The sequence below is a fragment of the Hyla sarda genome, chromosome 11, assembly GCF_029499605.1.
Source record: "Hyla sarda isolate aHylSar1 chromosome 11, aHylSar1.hap1, whole genome shotgun sequence".
In the NCBI taxonomy this organism is placed as follows: Eukaryota; Metazoa; Chordata; class Amphibia; order Anura; family Hylidae; genus Hyla; species Hyla sarda.
The window spans coordinates 72649975-72673811 of record NC_079199.1 but is presented as its reverse complement, the minus strand read 5'-3'; the positions used below and the strand labels follow the sequence as shown (position 1 = coordinate 72673811).

At 47.5% G+C, this 23837-nt stretch overlaps 1 protein-coding gene across 1 annotated transcript in view; it reads left to right on the top strand.

Annotated features, from left to right (window-relative positions):
* Positions 1-23837, top strand: part of CFL2 (cofilin 2) — a 128837-nt gene that overhangs the window by 84884 nt on the left and 20116 nt on the right. The gene's annotated exons all lie outside the window — the stretch shown is intronic.

Sequence of the window (23837 nt, the reverse complement as noted above, 5' to 3'; positions counted from 1 at the left end):
AGGGAGAAGAAGTGTAAGTCCTTCCTTTATATGTCCTATTCCTTTTGAATATACTTCTGGCTTTGGCTCAATAACTGTAGTGGCAGTATTCCAAAAACTGCCAGAAAAAAAACCAAGTGGAAACTTAGCCTTACTGAGTAAAACCCCTGCACATAGACCAATAGTCCCCCAAACAGTGGCAATATACCGTATTTTTCATCATATTAGATGCTCCGGAATATAAGACGCACCTAACTTTATAGGATAAAAATCTAGAAAATAAAGATTCTGGACCAAATACAATGTAAACTAAAGGACAGTGATCTTCAACCTGCGGACCTTCAGCTTTTGCAAAACTACAACTCCCAGCATGCCCGGACAGCCGTTGGCTGTTGTAGTTTTGCAACATCTGGAGGTCCGCAGGTTGAAGACCACTGGTATAGGAGGTAGTACTCACGTGTCCCCGCCGCTCCGGACCCATCAACGCTGCCCTGGATGTCACCCTCCATTGCTGTTTCCGCATCCCCGGGGTGTCCCCGTCGCTCCAGAACGTCTCTGCTGCCCGGTATCCTCGCTCTCTGTCGCCGACATGACGTCACTACGCACGCCGCTCCTATTGGATGACGGGACGGCGTGCGCGACGACGTGATGACGACGAAGGAGAGCGCCGGCCATACAGGGGATCCTGGCATGGAGCAGACACCGAGGAGGCAGGTAAGGTCCCTCCCGGTGTCCTGTAAGCTGCTCGGGACACCGCGATTTCACCGCGGCGGTCCCGAACAGCCCGACTGATCGCCGCGTCTGAAGGGTTAATACAGGGCATCACCACGATCGGTGATGTCCTGTATTAGCCGCGGTTCCTGGCCGTTAATGGCCGCAGGGACGCACCAACTTTCCCCCCCCCCCCTAGTTTTGGGGAAGAAAAAGTGTGTCTTATACGGCGAAAAATACGGTAATAGTAGATACTAGCACTACACATGCTCTGCAGACATTGATTAAAGTGCAGTTATATCCAGTGACTCACAGATGATCTTCTCTCATCAGAGTTGATCACTTTTCCTTTTCTTTACTATCAATTCTGGACCATGTGAAGGCTTCTCCTGCCCACGACTTGTCTTTGCAGAATCTACCAGACAATCTGTTACAGCTATGTAATCCTCTCACCTGTTTTTCCCCACACAGTATTAGTGCCCCTCTGTGCCCAAACTACAGTGCAGGGTGGGTGCTGAAGCAGTACCATGGGTTTACAAGAGAAAGAATCTAAACATAACACAAGGGCAATTGTGTAGTATGCAAATATTTAATAAAACAATAAATATTAAACACAATAAAAATAATTGCACAGGACAACATGTTTCTAGTCAAGAACAGACTTCCTTACGCCAGTGCATAACAAACAGTATGAAATGCAAACCTTTACCCCTTAAGGACTCAGCGTTTTTGCGTTTTCATTTTTTCCTCATCACCTTCTAAAAACCATAACGCTTTCAATTTTACACCTAAAAATCCATGGGATGGCTTATTTTTTGCGCTACCAATTCTACTTTGCAGTGACATCAGTCATTTTACCAAAAAATCCACGGCGAAACGGAAAAAAAATCATTTTGTAACTTTTGGGGGCTTCCGTTTCTACGCAGTGCATATTTCGGTAAAAATTACACCTTATCTTTATTCTGTAGGTCCATACGGTTAAAATGATACCCTACTTATATAGGTTTGATTTTGTCGCACTTCTGAAAAAAATCATAACTACATGCAGGAAAATTTATACATTTAAAATTGTCATCTTCTGACCCCTGTAATTTTTTTATTTTTCCATGTATGGCCCGGTATGAGGGCTCATTTTTTGCACCATGTTCTGAAGGTTTTTTTTTGTACCATTTTTGTGTTGATCGGACTTTTTGATCGCTTTTTATTCATTTTTTATGATATAAAAAGTGACCAAAAATACACTATTTTGGATTTTGGAATATTTTTGCGCATACGTCATTGACCGTGCGGTTTAATTAATGATCTAATTTTATAGTTCAGACATTTACGCACGCGGCGATACCACATATGTTAATTTTTATTTACACTGTTTATTTTTTATGGGAAAAGGGGGGTGATTCAAACTTTTATTAGGGAAGGGGTTAAATGACCTTTGTTAACTTTTTTTTTCACTTTTTTTTTGTAGTGTTATAGCTCCCATAGGGAGCTATAGCACTGCACACACTGATCACTTATGTTGATCCCTGCAAAGCCATAGCTTTGCACGGATCAGAGAGATAGGGGCTCGATTGCTCAAGCCTGTAGCTCAGGCTTGGAGCAATCAAACCCCGATCGGACGCCGCAGAGAGAGGTAAGGAGACCTCCGCCTGCGTCCCAGCTGATTGGAACATCGCAATTTTATCGCGATGTCCCGACAGCCCGACTGAGCTGCCGGGAAGCGTTTACTTTCGTTTTCAGACACGGCGATCAACTTTGATCGCCGCGTCTGAAGGGTTAATATCGTGCGGCACAACGATCGGTGCAGCACGCTGTTAGCCCAGGGTCCCGCCTATCGTTAGCAGCCAGGACCGACCCGGTGTGATTCGGGGTCACGGCGTTTTTCACACCGGGACCGGGCTCAGAGCGTACAGGTACGCCCTGAGTCCTTAAGAGATTAAAAAGTACCTGTCACCATGACATGATTAGCATTTGAAATGCAGGATGTTCCATTAAATTTGCATGGAACTTCCGGCATTACTATTCCTGATCACATTATTTCGGCAAAGACTCTGACTAATACCTGGCCAGTTCAGACATATCCTGCCGCTGGATCTTTGTAACAGGTTACTTTTAAAGGGGTGATCTGCCCCTAGACATGTAATTCCCTAGTCAAAAAATAGGGGATAACATGTCTGATCGCAGGGGGTCCGGCTGCTGGGACCCCACCACAATCTCTAAGCTGGCGCTGCGGTGTTCAAGAATACAGAAGCCTGGGGTGACTGTGTACTAGCCGTCACACCCCCTCCAATAGACATGAATGAAGGGGGCGTGGCATGATGTCATGAACACAGAAGCCCTAGGTTTCCACGTTCATGAACACCCCAGTACCGTCCCAGTGATCGCAGGGAACCCCCAGTGATCCGAGATGTTATATGTTAGATGTTTGGATAGGTGATAACATGTCTATGGAAGGAGGACCCCGTTAAATATATGATTTTAATTACAGCCTGGTCAGAGGTTGATCAAGCACTTGTGGTGTTGTAAAAAATGGCCATGATAGAATTAACCACATTATTAGTAATGATCATAATATATGAAGAACTCAAGAACTCAACCAGTGTTGGAACAATAGTAAGAGAGTGTTGCCAGAGAAATAGACAAAGATGAATGACTATGCTTAAAGATGAAAACGTAGTGAGTGATGGAGACATAGTTACATAGTTAGTACGGTCGAAAAAAGACATACGTCCATCAAGTTCAACAAGGGAATTGAAGGGTAGAGGTGTGGTGGGATATTGGGGGAAGGGATGGGATTTCATATTTCTGCATAAGCATTAATGTTATTTTGTTCCAGGAATGTATCTAACCCTGTTTAAAATGTATTAATAGTTCCTACTGTGACTAGTTCCTGAGGTAGAATGTTCCATAAATTCACAGTTTTTATGGTAAAGAAGGTGTGTCGCCCCTTGAGACTAAACCCTTTCTTCTCCAAACGGAGGGAGTGCCCCCTTGTCCTTTGAGGGGGCTTAACCTGGAACAGTTTTTCTCCATATGTTTTGTATGGGCCATTAATATATTTATATACGTTTATCATATCCCCCCCTTAACCCCTTAAGGACTCAGCCCATTTTGGCCTTAAGGACTCAGACAATTAAATTTTTACGTTTTCATTTTTTCCTCCTTGCCTTCTAAAAATCATAACTCTTTTATATTTTCATCCACGGACTAGTCTGAGGGCTTGTTTTTTGCGCGACCAGTTGTCCTTTGTAATGACATCACTCATTATATCATAAAATGTATGGCGCAACCAAAAAACACTATTTTTGTGGGGAAATTAAAACGAAAAACGCAATTTTGCTAATTTTGGAAGGTTTTGTTTTCACGCCGTACAATTTCTGGTAAAAATGACGTGTGTTCTTTATTCTGAGGGTCAATATGATTAAAATGATACCCATTATTATATACTTTTATATTATTGTTGCGCTTAAAAAAAATCCCAAACTTTTTAACCAAATTAGTACGTTTATAATCCCTTTATTTTGATGACCTATAACTTTTTTATTTTTCCGTATAAGCGGCGGGATGGGGGCTCATTTTTTGCGCCATGATCTTTACTTTTTTTTGATACCACATTTGTATATAAAAAACTTTTAATACATTTTTTATAATTTTTTTTTTAATAAAATGTATTAAAAAAGTAGGAATTTTGGACTTTTTTATTTTTTTTTCGTTCACGCCGTTCACCGTACAGGATCATTAACATTTTATTTTAATAGTTCGGACATTTACGCACGCGGCGATACCAAATATGTCTATAAAAAATGTTTTTTACGCTTTTTGGGGGTAAAATAGGAAAAAACGGACGTTTTACTTTTTTATTGGGGGAGGGGATTTTTCACTTTTTTTTTACTTTTACTTTTACATTTTTTTTTACACTTGAATAGTCCCCATAGGGGACTATTCATAGCAATACCATGATTGCTAATACTGATCTGTTCTATGTATAGGACATAGAACAGATCAGTATTATCGGTCATCTCCTGCTCTGGTCTGCTCGATCACAGACCAGAGCAGGAGACGCCGGGAGCCGCACGGAGGAAGGTGAGGGGACCTCCGTCCGGCGTTATGAATGATCGGATCCCCGCAGCAGCGCTGCGGGCGATCCGATCGTTCATTTTAATCGCGAACTGCCGCAGATGCCGGGATCTGTATTGATCCCGGCACCTGAGGGGTTAATGGCGGACGCCCGCGAGATCGCGGGCGTCGGCCATTGCCGGCGGGTCCCTGGCTGCGATCAGCAGCCGGGATCAGCCGCGCATGACACGGGCATCGCTCCGATGCCCGCGGTTATGCTTAGGACGTAAATGTACGTCCTGGTGCGTTAAGTACCACCTCACCAGGACGTACATTTACGTCCTGCGTCCTTAAGGGGTTAAACGTCTCTTCTCAAGACTAAACAATTGTAACTCCTTTAATCGCTCTTCATAGCTAAGATGTTCTATGCCCCATATTAGTTTAGACGCACGTCTATGCACCCTTTCCAGCGACACAGTGTCCCTTTTATGGACAGGTGACCAAAACTGAACAGCATAATCCAGGTGAGGCCGTACCAATGCTTTATAAAGGGGGAGTATTGTGTCTCTGTCCCTCGAGTCCATGCCTCTTTTGATACATTACATAACCAACATAAAAAAAATATGTGGTGATGCCGTGGTAATAGTGTATCATGGGGGAAAAACCCTGGTATATATAACATTGCTGTATTGTAGCCTTCCTGATTAGACAGCAGGTGCCATATGAAACAGATGATGTAGTTGTAGCGTTTCGGAAATTATGATTTCCTTCCTCAGAGATCTCTGAGGAAGAAATCGTCATTTCCGAAACACATTAGAACTTTCCTGACCCACATAGGGAACTGTAGTGACGTCACTTACAGCCGTAGGCCATTCCACTCTATCCATCGTATCATCAGGGGCCGAAGCAGTGTCCCAGCGCATGATAATTCTACAAAACAGGAGACCGCACAGATCACACTGATAGCGGGAAGTATCGGGAGAAGGAATACGTCGCCCTCGCTATTAGGGGATGTCTGATACAGCATACAATAGTAAGCGGCAATACACGTGGATATTTATATGCATATTGTAGGGAACTGCTCACACAGTGGGGTCGGCAATGACAGTATTCATACAGGCAGTAGGTTGCAAACGTCCAAGAGGATGTTTATTTAAATGAATTTTAGGCACAAAGCATAGTGCAAACAAAACATCAAAACCTAAGCCTGTCCAGCTCTAACTAAACATCAGGATACCTCTCTATCCTACTGTGCGCCTAAAGTCTGGCCCCAAGCAAACTCACACAAATGTCCATAGAGGAAGGTTCCGACCTGGTAGGTTTTAGCTGCAGCTCTGGCTGTGGCTGTTTCTCTGTCTCTCCAGCAACCAGCAGCGACCCAACCTCACTGTCACGATGCCGGCTGGCAGGTAGTGGATCCTCTGTGCCAGAGAGGGATGGCGAGGACCACGCTAGTGGACCGGTTCTAAGCCACTACAGGTTTTCACCAGAGCCCGCCGCAAAGCGGGATGGTCTTGCTGCGGCGGTAGTGACCAGGTCGTATCCACTAGCAACGGCTCACCTCTCTGAGTGCTGAAGATAGGCGAGGTACAAGGGAGTAGGCAGAAGCAAGGTCGGACGTAGCAGAAGGTCGGGGGCAGGCGGCAAGGATCGTAGTCAGGGGCAACGGCAGGAGGTCAGGAACACGGGCTAGGAACAAACAAGGGAACGCTTTCACTAGGCACAAGTGCAACAAGATCCGGCAAGGGAGTGCAGGGGAAGTGAGGTGATATAGGGAAGTGCACAGGTGGAAACTAATTAAGCTAATTGGAAGATTGGGCCAGGCACCATCATAGGTGCACTGGCCCTTTAAATCGCAGAGACCCGGCGCGCGCGCGCCCTAGGGAGCGGGGCCGCGCGCGCCGGGACAGGACCGACGGAGAGCGAGTCAGGTACGGGGACCGGGGTGCGCATCGCGAGCGGGCGCCACCCGCATCGCGAATCGCATCCCGGCTGGAGGCGGGACCGCAGCGCACCCGGTCAGTGGATCTGACCGGGGCGCTGCAGCAACGAGGATGAGGCGAGCGCTCCGGGGAGGAACGGGGACCCGGAGCGCTCGGCGTAACAGTACCCCCCCCCTTGGGTCTCCCCCTCTTCTTGGGGCCAAAGAACCTGAGGAAAAAAAAGTCAATTTTTCCGTGATGAGGTCCGATGCACATTAGGAGGGGTTCTGTGCGGAAACGCATGAGACAGTCCAATCTTTCATTGTTAATACAATAGATGTAGAGGGGTCTGGCGAGACTGGTCACAGGGACGTAGAACCTGTTGATAAGAGAGGCCAAAAAAAATTTTCCTGCAGATCCGGAATCCAAGAAGACCATAGTAGAGAAGGAGAAGGTAGAGGCAGATATCCGCACAGGCGCAGTAAGGCGTGGAGAAGCAGAGTTGACATCAAGAACTGTGTCACCTTTGTGCGGAGTAAGCGTACGTCTTTCCAGGCGGGGAGGACGGATAGGACAATCCTTCAGGAAGTGTTCGGTACCGGCATAGTACAGGCAAAGATTCTCCATGCGGCGTCGTGTCCTCTCTTGAGGTGTCAAGCGAGACCGGTCAACTTGCATAGCCTCCGCGGCGGGAAGCACAGGAACGGATTGCAGAGGACCAGAGGAGAGAGGAGCCGGGGAGAAAAAACGCCTCGTGCGAACAAAGTCCATATCCAGGCGGAGCTCCAGACGCCATCCGGAAGAACGCATGTCAATGCGAGTGGCAAGATGAATGAGTTCATGCAGGTTAGCAGGAGTTTCTCGTGCGGCCAGAACATCTTTAATGTTGCTGGATAGGCCTTTTTTAAAGGTCGCGCAGAGAATCTCACTATTCCAGGACAACTCGGAAGCAAGAGCACGGAACTGAATGGCGTACTCGCCAACGGAAGAAACACCCTGGACCAGGTTCAGCAGGGCAGTCTTGGCAGAAGAGGCTCGGGCAGGCTCCTCGAAGACACCACGGACCTCAGCGAAGTAGGACTGGACTGTGGCTGTGGCAGGATCATTGCGGACCCCATCAAATTTGTCCGGCAGGGACAAGCAGGGGTTAGGAGCGGCCGGTTGCTGCGGAGGAGTTGCAGGAGCCGGCGGAGGAGATGGTTGTTGCAGCTGTAGCTGTGACTGAATTTGCTGTATCTGTGACTGAAGATGCAGTGTCACGGAGGTCAAGTATGCCAGCTGTTGATTTCGTTGGGCGATCTTTAGGGCTTGCTGGGCGACCAGTGTAGGGAGGTCGGTGACAACTGGCAGAGGAACTTCAGCGGGATCCATGGCCGGATCTACTGTCACGATGCCGGCTGGCAGGTAGTGGATCCTCTGTGCCAGAGAGGGATGGCGAGGACCGCGCTAGTGGACCGGTTCTAAGCCACTACAGGTTTTCACCAGAGCCCGCCGCAAAGCGGGATGGTCTTGCTGCGGCGGTAGTGACCAGGTCGTATCCACTAGCAACGGCTCACCTCTCTGAGTGCTGAAGATAGGCGAGGTACAAGGGAGTAGGCAGAAGCAAGGTCGGACGTAGCAGAAGGTCGGGGGCAGGCGGCAAGGATCGTAGTCAGGGGCAACGGCAGGAGGTCAGGAACACGGGCTAGGAACAAACAAGGGAACGCTTTCACTAGGCACAAGTGCAACAAGATCCGGCAAGGGAGTGCAGGGGAAGTGAGGTGATATAGGGAAGTGCACAGGTGGAAACTAATTAAGCTAATTGGAAGATTGGGCCAGGCACCATCATAGGTGCACTGGCCCTTTAAATCGCAGAGACCCGGCGCGCGCGCGCCCTAGGGAGCGGGGCCGCGCGCGCCGGGACAGGACCGACGGAGAGCGAGTCAGGTACGGGGACCGGGGTGCGCATCGCGAGCGGGCGCCACCCGCATCGCGAATCGCATCCCGGCTGGAGGCGGGACCGCAGCGCACCCGGTCAGTGGATCTGACCGGGGCGCTGCAGCAACGAGGATGAGGCGAGCGCTCCGGGGAGGAACGGGGACCCGGAGCGCTCGGCGTAACACTCACCTAAGGACACCTTGAAATAGAGAAACCCATAGTGGACTAGGGGTATGGACTGGAGCACTCCCACATGCAAAATGTCCTCCAGTCAAGGAATTCCAGCCCAGACTAGCTCTGCTAAAGCAGCATGTCCTTCTGGATTTCCTTTATTGTGCCTGGCTGAGGAAACCAGGTGAAATGTACACCCCATTCACCACTTTCCCATACACTTTACCACAATATATATATAGATGTGACACATCAAACTTATTGGGAATTTCACAAGAAAAACAATGATGTGCTTGGTTTTAACGTGACTTTATTCTTTCATGAGTTATTTACAAGTTTCTGACCACTTATAAAATGTGTGCAATGTGCTGCCCATTGTGTTGGATTGTCAATGCAACCCTCTTCTCCCACTCTTCACACACTGATAGCAACACCGCAGGAGAAATGCTAGCACAGGCTTCCAGTATCAGTAGTTTCAGGTGCTTCACATCTCGTATCTTAACAGCATAGACAATTGCCTTCAGATGACCCAAAAGATAAAAGTCTAAGGGGGTCAGATCGGGAGACCTTGGGGGCCATTCAACTGGCCCACGACGACCAATCCACTTTCCAGGAAACTGTTCATCTAGGAATGCTCGGACCTTACACCCATAATGTGGTGGTGCACCATTTTGCTGGAAAAACTCAGGGAACGTGCCAGCTTCAGTGCATAAAGAGGGAAACACATCATCATGTAGCAATTTTGCATATCCAGTGGCCTTGAGGTTTCCATTGATGAAGATTGGCCCCACTATCTTTGTACCCCATATACCACACCATACCATCAATTTTTGTGTTCCAACAGTCTTGGAGGGATCTATCCAATGTGGGTTAGTGTCAGACCAATAGCGGTGGTTTTGTTTGTTACCTTCACCATTCACATAAAAGTTTGCCTCATCACTGAACAAAATCTTATGCGTAAACTGAGGGTCCTGTTCCAATTTTTGTTTTGCCCATTCTGCAGCACCTGAAACTACGGATACTGTAAGCCTGTGCTAGCATTTCTCCTGCGGTGTTGCTATCAGTGTGTGAAGAGTGGGAGAAGAGGGTTGCATCCAACACAATGGGCAGCACATTGAACACATTTTATAAGTGGTCAGAAATTTGTAAATAACTCATGAAAGAATAAAGTTAATTTAAAACCAAGCAAATCATTGTTTTTCTTGGGAAATTCCCAACAAGTTTGATGTGTCACATGACCCTCTTCCTATTGAAAAAACAAAAGTTGAATTCAAAATGGCCAACTTCAAAATGGCCGCCATGGTCACCACCCATCTTGAAAAGTTTCCCCCCTCACATATACTAATGTGCCACAAACAGGAAGTTAATATCACCAACCATTCCCATTTTTATTAAGGTGTATCCATATAAATGGCCCACCCTGTATATACATATATATATATATATATATATATATATATATAGATAGATAGATAGATAGATATTTTAAATATACAAGGTAACATAGTAACATAGTTCATAAGGTTGAAAAAAGACCAGAGTCCATTAAGTTCAACCTATAACCCAAATGAGTCCCTGTTGAATTGATCCAGAGGAAGGCAAAAATCCCTCATGCTAGAGGTAAAAATTTCTTCCCGACTCCAAATATGGCAGTCAGAATAAATCCCTGGATCAACGTTCTGTTCCTATAAATCTAATATACATAACCAGCAGTTCCTACTCTCCAAAAATGCATCCAGACCCCTATTAAATTATTTTACAGAGTTCCCCATGACCACCTCCTCCGGGAGAGAATTCCACAGTCTCACTGCTCTTACAGTGAAGAACCCCCGTCTTTGCTGGTGTAGAAACCTTCTTTCCTCTAAACCTAGAGGATGCCCCCTTGTTATAGATACAGTCCTGAGTATAAATAAATAATGGGAGAGATCTCTGTACTGTCCCCTGATATATTTATACATAGTTATTAGGTCGTCCCTAAGCCTAATAAGATGAATTCTGAAATTTAAACCGAAGATTTTGGGTAGCTAGTGCTACCATAACAACATTTTTATTCCCAGACCAAGGCCCAGCAGCATCAGTAAACTATATATTGCTTGAATGGCACAGCCTGGAGTTGGCTGAAGCATGAGGAGGCCATATAGTGTCTGAATGGCACGGCCAGGAGTTGGCAGCAGCATGAGTAGACATCAGGGCTTCACAATCCCTAAGAAAAAAAGACGAAGATTGAATTTTAAACCGAAGATTTTGGGTAGCTAGTCCTACCATAACAAATGTTTTATTCCCAGACCCAGGCCCAGCAGCATCAGTAAACCATATATTGCCTGAATGACACAGCCTGGAGTTGGCAAAAGCATGAGGAGACCATTGAAATATAAGAATTTTAAATAGAAATCTAAGATTTTGAAATTTAAATTGAGGATTTCGAAATGGAACTTTTAACTCCCAAGTATTAGTGCCCCGGGCCTCGGCGAGTTGGGACAAAGGACCTAATCTAACAAGGAGTCACATGTCACATGGCAGCACTATGACAGAGCCTGGAGATGGCATCAGAAGGAGGAGACCATATAGTGTCTGAATGACACAGCCTGGAGTTGGCTGAAGCATGAGGAGACCCAGGGGCTTCACAATCCCTAAGAAAAAAAGACAACGTTTGACATTTAAACTGAAGCTAGTGCTACCATAACAAACATTTTTATGCCCAGGCCCAGCAGCATCAGTAAACCATATATTGCCGGAATGACACAGCCTGAAGCTAGTGCTACCATAACAATCATTTTTATGCCCAGGCCCAGCAGCATCAGTAAACCATATATTGCCTGAATGACACAGCCTGGAGTTGGCTGAAGCTTGAGGAGACCCCAGGGCTTCACAATCCCTAAGAAAAAAAGACGAAGTTTGAAATTTAACCCTTTAACTGCCAGGACCCGTGGTTAATAGCGCGCAACACTGATCGCGGTGCCACATGCTATTAACCCTTTAGACGCGGCGTTCAAAGTTGAACGCCGCATCTAAAGTGAAAGTGAACTAATGCCGGTTAGCTCAGGGAACTGTTCGGGATCGCCACGGTGAAATTTCACCGCAGCATCCCGAACAGCTTACAGGACAGCCGGAGGGTCCATACCTGCCTCCATGCTGTCCGCTCGCCAAATGACTGCTCAGTGCCTGAGATCCAGGCATGAGCAGTCAAGCGGCAGAATCATTGATCACTAGTTTCCTATGAGAAACCAGTGATCAATGCAAAAGATCAGTGTGTGCAGTGTTATAGCCCCCTATGGGAGCTATAACATTGCAAAAATAAAAGTGAAAAGAAAAAAGGGAAAAAAGATCATTTAACCCCTTCCCTAATAAAAGTTTGAATCACCCCCCTTTTACAATAAAAAAAAACTGTGTAAATAAAAATAAACGTGTGGCATCGCCGCGTGCGGAAATGTCCGAATTATAAAAATAGATAGTTAATTAAACCGCACGTTCAATGGCGCCCCAAAGTCCAAAATAGCGTATTTTTGGTCACTTGTTATATCATGAAAAAATGAATAAAAAGTGATCAAAAAGTCCGATCATTACAAAAATGGTACCTCTAAAAACTTCAGATCACAATGCAAAAAATGAGCCCTCATACCGCCCCATACGCAGAAAATGTTCCTGCATGTAGTTATGATTTTTTCCAGAAGTACGACAAAATCAAACCTATATAAGTAGGGTATCATTTTAACCGTATGAACCTACAGAATAAAGAGAAGGTGTAATTTTTACCGAAAAATTTACTGCGTAGAAACGGAAGCCCCCAAAAGTTACAAAATGGTGTTTTTTCTTCAATTTTGTCGCACAATAATTTTTTTTTTCGTTTCGCTATAGATTTTTGGGTAAAATGATTGATGCATTACAAAGTAGAATTGGTGGCGCAAAAAATAAGCCATCATATGGATTTTTAGGTGCAAAATTGAAAGAGTTATGGTTTTTTAAAGGTAAGGAGGAAAAAAACGAAAGTGCAAAAACGGAAAAACCCCAGGTCATGAAGGGGTTAAAATGAACATTTTGGGTAGCTAGTGCTAGCATAACAAAAGTTTTTTATTCCCAGGCCCAGGCCCACCATCAGTAAACCATATATTGGCTGAATGACACAGGCTGGAGTTGGCTGAGGCATGAGGAGACCATATAGTGTCTGAATGGCACAGCCTGGAGTTAGCAGCAGCATGAACAGACCATTGATATTTATGATTTTTAAATTTAAGATTTTTAAATTGATATTATGGATTTTGTAATTGAAATTTCACTACTCCGCCTGACATACTTATTGCGTATATTAGGGGACTACAATACGCTTTACTTCGCTTAAATGATGAAATCTCTATTGAAGATGCATGTTAGCTAGTGCTACTAGAGATGAGCGAATCGAAGCTGACGAACCAGCATTCGTTACGAATTTCATGAAATATTCGATTTGCAATGAATGCGAATATCGCCACGATTCTATCGCGCGAATCGCTTCACTAAATTCCATTTTACAGCGTTCCAGGCTAAAGGAGACCTAAAATGGCGGATCCACATATCACTACATGGGGCAGGGGATTATAGGAGGGTGGGAAAATATGGCAGGAAGGGAGATAGGTGGGATGACCCTGAATCACATGCGAGATGAAGCCTATCAGCATTCATTGACCCCTGTGATGTCACAGCCCGATATAATCGGCAGCCATCTTGTGGCTGCTCATTTTATGCCATATACGCTGCATACATAGGACATACTCCTTGTCTGTGCGCTGAAGCCACAGCGTTCCACTGCCAACTGCTATTTCCATCAGCCTTGTGGACAGAGAGAAGTGAATTGCATTGCTTGTTCTGAATGAGAGGGATTTTTACGCCATACCTTCTGGTCACGTTCTTTAGTCCAAACAATAGTACTCACCGGCTGGTGTTTTACAAAAATACTGAGTTTTTTGGCGTATTGTTGCACATTTTTCTGCCCTCATCAGTGTATACCGCATACGTACATCTAATTAGTGTACCATTTTGTATGTGTTAATCTGTGAAAGGCCTACATACTGTGAAAGTCCAAGCAACAGTACTCACCGGCTGGTGTTGTACAAAAATACTGAGTTTTTTGGCGTATTGTTGTGCATTTTTTTGCCCTCATACGTGCATACCACATACGTACATCTAATAAGTGTACCATTGTGTACCTGTTAATCTGTCAAGGGCCTACATACTGTAAAAGTCCAAACAATAGTACTCACCGGTTGGTGTTTTACAAAAATTACAGAGTTTTTAGGCTCATTGTAGCGCATTTTTCTGCCCTCATCAGTGCATACCACATACGTACATCTAATTAGTGTACCATTTTGTACCTGTTAATCTGTGAAAGGCCAACATACTGTGAAAGTCCAAACAACAGTACTCACCGGCTGGTGTTTTACAAAAATACTGAGTTTTTTGGCGTATTGTTGCGCATTTTTTTGCCCTCATACGTGCATACCACATACGTAATCTAATTAGTGTACCATCTTGTACCTGTTAATCTGTCAAGGGCCTACATACTGTGAAAGTCCAAGTAAAATTACTCACCGGCTGGTGTTTTAAAAAAAGTGCATTTTTCTACCTTCAAAAATGCATACCACATACCTACATCTAAGTAGTGTACTATTTTATATCTGTGAATCTGTAACAAGTCTAAATACTGGGAAAGTCAAGGCAAAAGTAATCAACGGCTGGTGTTTTATGAAAGCACGTTATCCAAGTGTACTGTAGCGCATTTTTTTCCCTCATACGTGCTCACCACATACGTACATCTTAGTAAGGTACCATTTTGTACCTGTTAATCTGTCAACGGCCTACATACTGTGAAAGGACAGCAGCCTACCTTTCCGGGAGGTAGTGGAACAGGGGTTCCTGGAGACGGCGCCAGTAGCAGTCAATTAGTGTAGGTGGGAAAATCAGCTACTCAGCGGTGTGGCATTTTTTTCATCCGGCATCCGGAGGAGGTTCACGTAGCCACATGCAAGATCTGTCGGCAGAAGGTGAAGCGTGGCCAGGGTCCCAATGTCGGCACCACGGCCCCTGCATCAACACTTGCTTCGCCACCATAAAGCGGCCTGGGAGAACCGTGGCTCCGATGTAGTGGTCCAGCCTGCTGCATCACCCAGTGGCCAGCCGCTCCCTCCTTCATCCAGCCAAGGCTCCACCACCTCAGCCGAAGGGAGCTGTGTGTCAAACCTTCCTTCTGTTGCTCAAGATGTTCCTGCTTCTCCTGCTTTTAGTCAGCCATTCCGCCAACAATCCATTGGCGAAGCCATGTCCAAGAGACAACAGTATGCGCCAAATCATCCAACGGCGCAGAAGTTAAATGTGCTCCTGTCCAAGTTCCTTTCAGAGAATTGATGGCTTGTGCCGAGCCGAGGTGGAGAGTCCCAAGACGTCATTTCTTTACGAAGAAGGAAGTACCAGCCCTGCATAAGTTTTTACAAGAGAAGGTGGGCCAGTCCTTGAGCCTGTTGGTGTGTTCAAAAGTGCACGTCAGCGCCAATGTGTGGAGCTGTAACTACGGGCAGGGACAATGCATGTCTTTTACGGCCCACTGGGTAAATGTGGTTCCTGCACAGCCACAACAGCAACTTGGACAGGTCACACCGCCTCCTCTTCCACGCTCTCGCTCTCAGGCAGTTGGTCCTGTTACAATGTGCGACGCTGCCTCTTCATCCTCCACTGTGTCCTCGGCCTCCACTGCACGTCCAAATCTCGGTGGTCCTTCATCGTACCATGTGTGTAGGGCACGGCGTTGTCAAGCTGTTCTTCACATGGTTTGCCTTGGCGAACGGAGTCACACAGGGGAGGAACTGCTAAAATTCATTTGTAAAGAAATCCGAGTATGGCTTACTCCACGAAATCTGGAAATGGGAACCATGGTGACCGACAACTGGAAGAACATCATGTCCGCTCCGCGCTGTGACAAGGAAGTGTGAAACATGCGCCCTGCAAGGCACACGTGTTGAATCTGGTTGTCAAGCACTTCCTCAAGTCTTCACCCCATTTGCAAAACATCATGAAAATGTCAAGGAAACTGTGCATGCACTTCAGCTACTAGTACACCTCCAAGCACACTGTCACGATGCCGGCTGGCAGGAGGTGGATCCTCTGTGCCAGAGAGGGATAGCGAGAACCGTGCTAGTGGACCGGTTCTAAGACACTACTGGTATTCACCAGAGCCCGCCGCAAAGCGGGATGGTCTTGCTGCGGCGGTAGTGACCAGGTCGTATCCACTAGCAACGGCTCACCTCTCTGGCTGCTGAAGATAGGCGAGGTACAAGGGAGTAGGCAGAAGCAAAGTCGGACGTAGCAGAAGGTCGGGGGCAGGCGGCAAGGTTCGTAGTCAGGGGAGATAGCAGAAGTTCTGGTACACAGGCTTTAAACACACAAAACGCTTTCACTAGGCACAAGGGCAACAAGATCCGGCAAGGAAGTGCATGGGAGGAGGATAGATATAGTCAGGGACCAGGTGGAAGCCAATTAAGCTAATTGGGCCAGGCACCAATCATTGGTGCACTGGCCCTTTAAGTCTCAGGGAGCTGGCGCGCGCGCGCCCTAGAGAGCGGAGCCGCGCGCGCCAGCACATGACAGCAGGGGACGGGAACGGGTAAGTGACCTGGGATGCGATTCGCGAGCGGGCGCGTCCCGCTGTGCGAATCGCATCCCCAACGGCCATGACAGAGCAGCGCTCCCGGTCAGCGGGACTGACCGGGGAGCTGCAGGGAGAAAGACGCCGTGAGCGCTCCGGGGAGGAGCGGGGACCCGGAGCGCTAGGCGTAACAGTACCCCCCCCCCCTTAAGTCTCCCCTTCTCTTTATCCGGTAACTGCCTCCCCTGGGATGAGGACACCGGGAAGGGATGGAGGGATTCCTCAACGGCAGGCAGAACAGCAGGAGTAGGAATGGGGAGAGAGGGCAGAGGGCGAGACCTGGCACGGGGCAGTGTGACACCAGGACGAGGGCCATGCGGGGACACAGGGGCTTGCCTGATGGGACTGGGAGGGGGGGAGAGGCATTTCCTGTGGCAGGCAGAGTCCTTAATGACCTTAGGGGGACCGGATACAGGAGGAACCACAGGGTCACGGCAGGGAGTACTGGGAACCGGTTGAAGGCAGTCCTTGGAACAAGAGGGGCCCCAACTCTTGATCTCCCCAGTGGACCAATCCAGGGTTGGGGAATGGTGTTGAAGCCAGGGTAGTCCAAGGAGAACTTCAGAAGTGCAATTAGGAAGGACCAAAAATACAATTTCCTCGTGATGAGGTCCGATGCACATTAGGAGGGGCTCCGTGCGGAAACGCACGGTGCAATCCAACCTGGCTCCGTTGACCGCGGAAACGTGGAGTGGCTTGACAAGACGGGTCACCGGAATGCGGAATTTATTCACTAAGGACTCCCGAATAAAATTCCCAGAAGCTCCAGAGTCCAGGCAGGCCACGGCTGAGAGGGAAGAGCTGGCTGAAGTAGAAATCCGAACAGGCACCGTGAGACGTGGAGAAGCCGACTTAGCATCAAGAGACGCCACACCCACGAGAGCTGGGTGCGAGCGTGCGTTTCCCAGACGTGGAGGACGGATTGGGCAATCCACCAAAAAATGTTCAGTACTGGCACAGTACAGACAAAGATTCTCTTCCTTACGGCGATTCCTCTCTTCCAGGGTCAGGCGAGACCGATCCACTTGCATGGCCTCCTCGGCGGGAGGCCTAGGCGCAGATTGCAGTGGAGACTGTGGGAGAGGTGTCCAGAGATCTAAGTCTTTTTCCTGGCGGAGCTCTTGATGCCTCTCAGAAAAACGCATGTCAATGCGAGTGGCTAGATGAATGAGTTCATGCAGGTTAGCAGGAGTCTCTCGTGCGGCCAGAACATCTTTAATGTTGCTGGATAGGCCTTTTTTAAAGGTCGCGCAGAGAGCCTCATTATTCCAGGATAGTTCAGAGGCAAGAGTACGGAATTGTATGGCGTACTCGCCAACGGAGGAATTACCCTGGACCAGGTTCAGCAGGGCAGTCTCAGCAGAAGAGGCTCGGGCAGGTTCCTCAAAGACACTTCGAATTTCCAAGAAGAAGGAGTGTACAGAGGCAGTGACGGGGTCATTGCGGTCCCAGAGCGGTGTGGCCCATGACAGAGCTTTTCCAGACAGAAGGCTGACTACGAAAGCCACCTTAGACCTTTCAGTAGGAAACTGGTCCGACATCATCTCCATGTGCAGGGAACATTGCGAAAGAAAGCCACGGCAAAACTTAGAGTCCCCATTAAATTTGTCCGGCAAGGACAGGCGGAGGCTAGGAGTGGCCACTCGCTGCGGAAGGGGTGCAGGAGCTGGCGGAGGAGATGGTTGTTGCTGCTGTAGCTGTGACTGTACTTGCTGTAGTTGTGACTGGAGTTGCTGTGTCATGGTGGTCAAGTACGACAGCTGGTGATCTTGTTGGGCGATCTGACGAGCTTGCTGGGCGACCAGCGTAGGGAGGTCAGCGACAACTGGCAGAGGAACTTCAGCGGGATCCATGGCCGGATCTACTGTCACGATGCCGGCTGGCAGGAGGTGGATCCTCTGTGCCAGAGAGGGATAGCGAGAACCGTGCTAGTGGACCGGTTCTAAGACACTACTGGTATTCACCAGAGCCCGCCGCAAAGCGGGATGGTCTTGCTGCGGCGGTAGTGACCAGGTCGTATCCACTAGCAACGGCTCACCTCTCTGGCTGCTGAAGATAGGCGAGGTACAAGGGAGTAGGCAGAAGCAAAGTCGGACGTAGCAGAAGGTCGGGGGCAGGCGGCAAGGTTCGTAGTCAGGGGAGATAGCAGAAGTTCTGGTGCACAGGCTTTAAACACACAAAACGCTTTCACTAGGCACAAGGGCAACAAGATCCGGCAAAGAAGTGCATGGGAGGAGGATAGATATAGTCAGGGACCAGGTGGAAGCCAATTAAGCTAATTGGGCCAGGCACCAATCATTGGTGCACTGGCCCTTTAAGTCTCAGGGAGCTGGCGCGCGCGCGCCCTAGAGAGCGGAGCCGCGCGCGCCAGCACATGACAGCAGGGGACGGGAACGGGTAAGTGACCTGGGATGCGATTCGCGAGTGGGCGCGTCCCGCTGTGCGAATCGCATCCCCAACGGCCATGACAGAGCAGCGCTCCCGGTCAGCGGGACTGACCGGGGAGCTGCAGGGAGAAAGACGCCGTGAGCGCTCCGGGGAGGAGCGGGGACCCGGAGCGCTAGGCGTAACACACACCTTCCTTGAGCTGCAGTGTCAGAACAGTATCCCACAACATAGTCTTATTTGTGATGTTGCCACACGTTGGAATTCCACCCTCCATATGTTGGACAGATTATACGAACAAAGAAAAGCCATCATCGATTTCTTGATGATCCAAGCAGATAGGACTACTCCCCTGTGTAACTTCAATGTGAACCAGTGGCAGCTCATACGTGACCCCTGCCGTTTGCTGAGGCCCTTTGAGGAAGCCACATTATTTGTAAGTCGCCTGGATTACGCCATGAATGATGTAATTCCACTCCTACATTTCCTACAACAAATGACTGAAACGATGGCTGGTCACGGCAATGGAGACGTCACGCCTACATTTCAAGACTACATGAGCCCTGTGGGGGCTGAACTGGAGGAGGAGGATGAGGGGCAGAGCAGAGCACAGTTTAGGTTGGATGAGATGGCTGGTGTTTCTAGTCATCGGACAGGAGAGGAGGAGCAGGAGCAGCCAGAGGAGCTGGAGGGTTATGAGGAAGGCGAGAAAGAGGACCCAGACACACCGTGGCAGTATGCAGTGGAGATGGAGGCAGGTAGTCCCTCCGAGTCACTGGTGCAAATGGCACGATGCATGTTGCTTGCGTAGTGACCCCCCGAATTGTCAAAATTCGTCAGCGGGATGACTTCTGGATCTCCACCTTATTAGACCCTCACTACCGTCCCAGAATGGGGGCCTTTTTTACACCCACTGAGAGGGAGGACAAACTGATCTACTACAGAGAGATTCTACGTAGTCAGTTGGCCGATGTCTATCAGCCACATGGTCCATCCACTCGCAGGTCTGACTCGGGGGGCCCTCTGTGCTCACCACCTGGCTGCTGGGGAGGGGAGAGGTGGCAGGAGCAGTACCAGCTCAATCAGCAGGAGCCTGAGTATACAGTCACTGATGAGTAGCATTCTTCACCTACATAGTAAAGCAACTCATCAGCAGCAGGTAGACATGGAGCAGGACCTGAACCAGCAGGTTGTGGCATACCTTGACATGGCCATGCCAACAACCATTGAAGATCCGCTGGACTTCTGGGCAGCCAAACTTGATTTATGGCCGCATCTAGCAGAGTTTGCCCTGGAAAAGCTGTCCTGTCAAGCTAGTAGTGTGCCATCAGAGCGGGTGTTTAGTGTAGCCGGGGCCATAGTCACCCCAAGGCGAACTCGTCTGTCAACTAAAAATATGGAGAGACTGACGTTTGTCAAGATGAATCAGGGATGGATCAGCCAGGATTTCCAGCCACCAATGCCAGATGCCTCAGAGTAGATTGACCATGCTTCTACACCAACACTTCCCAATTATGGTTATGAAACCCTCTTGGGTTATCAATTAGGGTTATGAAACCCTCTTTAGTACTTCGATTGCCTGCTCCTGGCTCATCCTGTGTCTTTCAGGAACCACTTGCCTCACAGATGCTTCAGGCCTTGGCCCTTTAATTTTTGGATGTTTAGCAGTAGCTATATACATGCCTAATGCAAATGTCAACATTGATCTTTAAATGTAAGGAGTTATGAAACCCTCTTGGGTACTGCGAATGCCTGCTCCTGGCTCATCCTGTGTCATTCAGGAACTACTTGGCTCACAGAGGCTTAGGGCCTTGGCCCTTTAACTTTTAGATGTTTAGCAGTAGCTAAATACATGCTTAATGCATATTTCAACATTGATCTTTAAATGTAAGGGGTTATGAAACCCTCTTGGGTACTGCGAATGCCTGCTCCTGGCTCATCCTGTGTCTTTCAGGAACTACTTGCCTCACAGATGTTTCTGGCCTTGGGCCTTTAATTTTCGGAAGTTTAGCAGTAGCTAATACATGCTTAATGCTAATTTCAACAATGATCTTTAAATTCTCAGCGCTCTGCCAGGGCCGTCACCTACCCCGCCGTGGCCAATCCGAGCACCTCACTAAACCATCCAATCGGTAGTAGAGACAGGCAGTGTGTACAAAGGCCAGGGACTTAATGAACCTGAGCTTATGAACCCGCACTTAATTGGAATTCTTCTTTCATGGCAAATAATTGCAATCCCTATCATGAACGGGGTTGAGCAGGTTACCCGCACTTGTCGGTGAAGGATAGACACACGCTGGTCCATTCAGTGTAGTGCGCGTGCAGCCCCGGACATCTGAGGGCATCACACACCTGCTATTGCTCGATCTCGCGATTGATCGTGCAATGTAAGGGGTTATGAAAGCCTCTTGTATACTGCTGATGTCTACTCCTGACTGCTCCTGTGTCTTTCAGGAACTACTTGCCTTCATGATGCTTCTGGGCTTGGGCCTTTAATTTTACGGTTGGTGAAATAGATACATACATGCTTAATTAAAATTTCAACATTTATGGTTCAATGTATGAGGTTATTAAACCCTATTGGGTAAAATTTTTTTCAAATTTTATGATAATTTTCTCAGTAATAAACTTGAATTTTCAAGCATAATAACCATTACACCATTGAATGCTTGTTGTGTGTGATTCTTTAATTAAAATTGTCAAAAATAATACGGAGATGGATGAACTCTGCTTCTTAATTTCAGAAAACATTACTTTAGAGAAGAATGTCTTTTTGTGGTCCACTGTCCTGCATTATAGAGTCTTCTGGACTCTTGGATATGCACTTCTTCTTAAATAAGGGTAAAAAAAAAAAAAAAAGGGCTGGTCAGGGCAATGGAGACGTTGCGCCTACATCTCATGGCCACATGAGCCCTGTGGGGGCTTGTTGGATTTGGTCCTTTGTACCCACACGCTGAGGTCCGGGACCCTCAAAGTTTGATTTAAATTTCAAATAAAAAAATCAGGCATTTCAATGGTCTCCTCATGCATCAACCAACTCCAGGCTGTGTCATTCAGGCAATATATGTTTTACTGATGGCGCTGCTGGGCCTGGGTCTGGGAATTTCAAATTTTCTCATAGGTAGCACCCGCTATCCAAAAGTCTTCTTCATAAATTTCTACAATTGTTGTGTTTTTTGGGGGGGATTGTGAAGCCCTGGTGTGTACTCATGCATGAGCTAACTCCAGGCTGTGTAATTCAGACAATATATGGTTTACTGATGGCGCTGCTGGGCCTGGGTCTGGGAATTTCAAATTTTCTCATAGGTAGCACCCGCTATCCAAAAGTCTTCTTCATAAATTTCTACAATTGTTGTGTTTTTTGGGGGGGATTGTGAAACCCTGGTGTGTACTCATGCATCAGCCAACTCCAGGCTGTGTCATTCAGGCAATATATGGTTTACTGATGCCGCTGCTTGGCCTGGGTCTGGGAATTAAAATTTTCTCATAGGTAGCACCCGCTATCCAAAAGTCTTCTTCATAAATTTCTACAATTGTTGTGTTTTTTTGGGGTGATTGCGAAGCCCTGGTGTGTACTCATGCATCAGTCAACTCCAGGCTGTGTCATTCAGGCAATATATGTTTTACTGATGGCGCTGCTGGGCCTGGGTCTGGGAATTTCAAATTTTCTCATAGGTAGCACCTGCTATCCAAAATCTTCTTCAAAAAATTCTAAAATGGTTGCTTTTTCTTCGGGATTGTGAAGCCCTGGTATGTACTCATGCATCAGCCAAATCCAGGCTGTGTCATTCAGGCAATATATAGGTAGCACCTGCTGTCCTAAATCTTCTTCAAAAATTAAAATCTTCCAAAATTTCTAAAATTTTGTTTTTTGGGGGGGATTGTGAAGCCCTGATGTGTACTCATGCATCAGCCAACTCCAGGCTGTGTCATTCAGGCAATATATGGTTTACTGATGGTGCTGCTGGGCCTGGGTCTGGGAATTTCAAAATTTCTCATAGGTAGCACCCGCTATCCCAAAATGTTTTTCAAAAATTTCTAAAATTGTGGTGTTTTTGGGGGGGATTGTGAAGCCCTGCTGTGTGCTCATGCATCAGCCAACTCCAGGCTGTGTTATTCAGGCAATATAGGGTTTACTGATGCCGCTGTGGGGCCTGGGTCTGGGAATTTCAAAATTTCTCATAGGTAGCACCTGCTATCCAAAAGTCTTCTTCATAAATTTCTTAAATTGTTGTGTTTTTTTGGGGGGGTGGAGTGGATTGTGAAGTCCTGGTGTGTACTCATGCATCAGCCAACTCCAGGCTGTGTCATTCAGTCAATATATGGTTTACTGATGCCGCTGTGGGGCCTGGGTCTGGGAATTTCAAATTTTTTCGTAGGTAGCACCCGCTATCCAAAAGTCTTCTTCATAAATTTCTTAAATTGTTGTGTTTTTTGGGAGGGATTGTGAAGCCCTGGTGTGTACTCATGCATCAGCCAAATCCAGGCTGTGTCATTCAGGCAATATATAGGTAGCACCCGCTGTCCTAAATCTTCTTCAAAAATTAAAAAAATTGTTGTTTTTTCTTAGGGATTGTGAAGCCCTGGTGTGTACTCCATGCTGCTTCCTGCTACATTCTGTCAGCCCGTTGGTCCTGTGACAGTGTGCTACTCCGCCTCCACATCCTCCACTGTGTCCTAAGCCTCCACTGCCCGGACAAGTCTCAGTGGCCCTTCAGCATACCATGTGTGCTGGGCACGGCGGTGTCACGCTGTTCCTCACATGGTTTGCCTTGGTGAAAAGTCTTGGAAACAATGGCCGGTCAGGGCAATGGAGACGTTGCGCCTACATGTCGCCTACATGTCACGGCCACATGAGCCCGCAGCGCTGCCGCGGCGATCCTATCATCTGGCATGGCGGCCGGAGGTCCCCTCACATGGCTCTGGCTGTCTCCCAGGGTCTTCTGCTCTGGTCTGAGATCGATAATACTGAGCAGTGCTATGCCCTATACATAGCACTGAACAGTATTAGCAATCAACTGATTGCTATG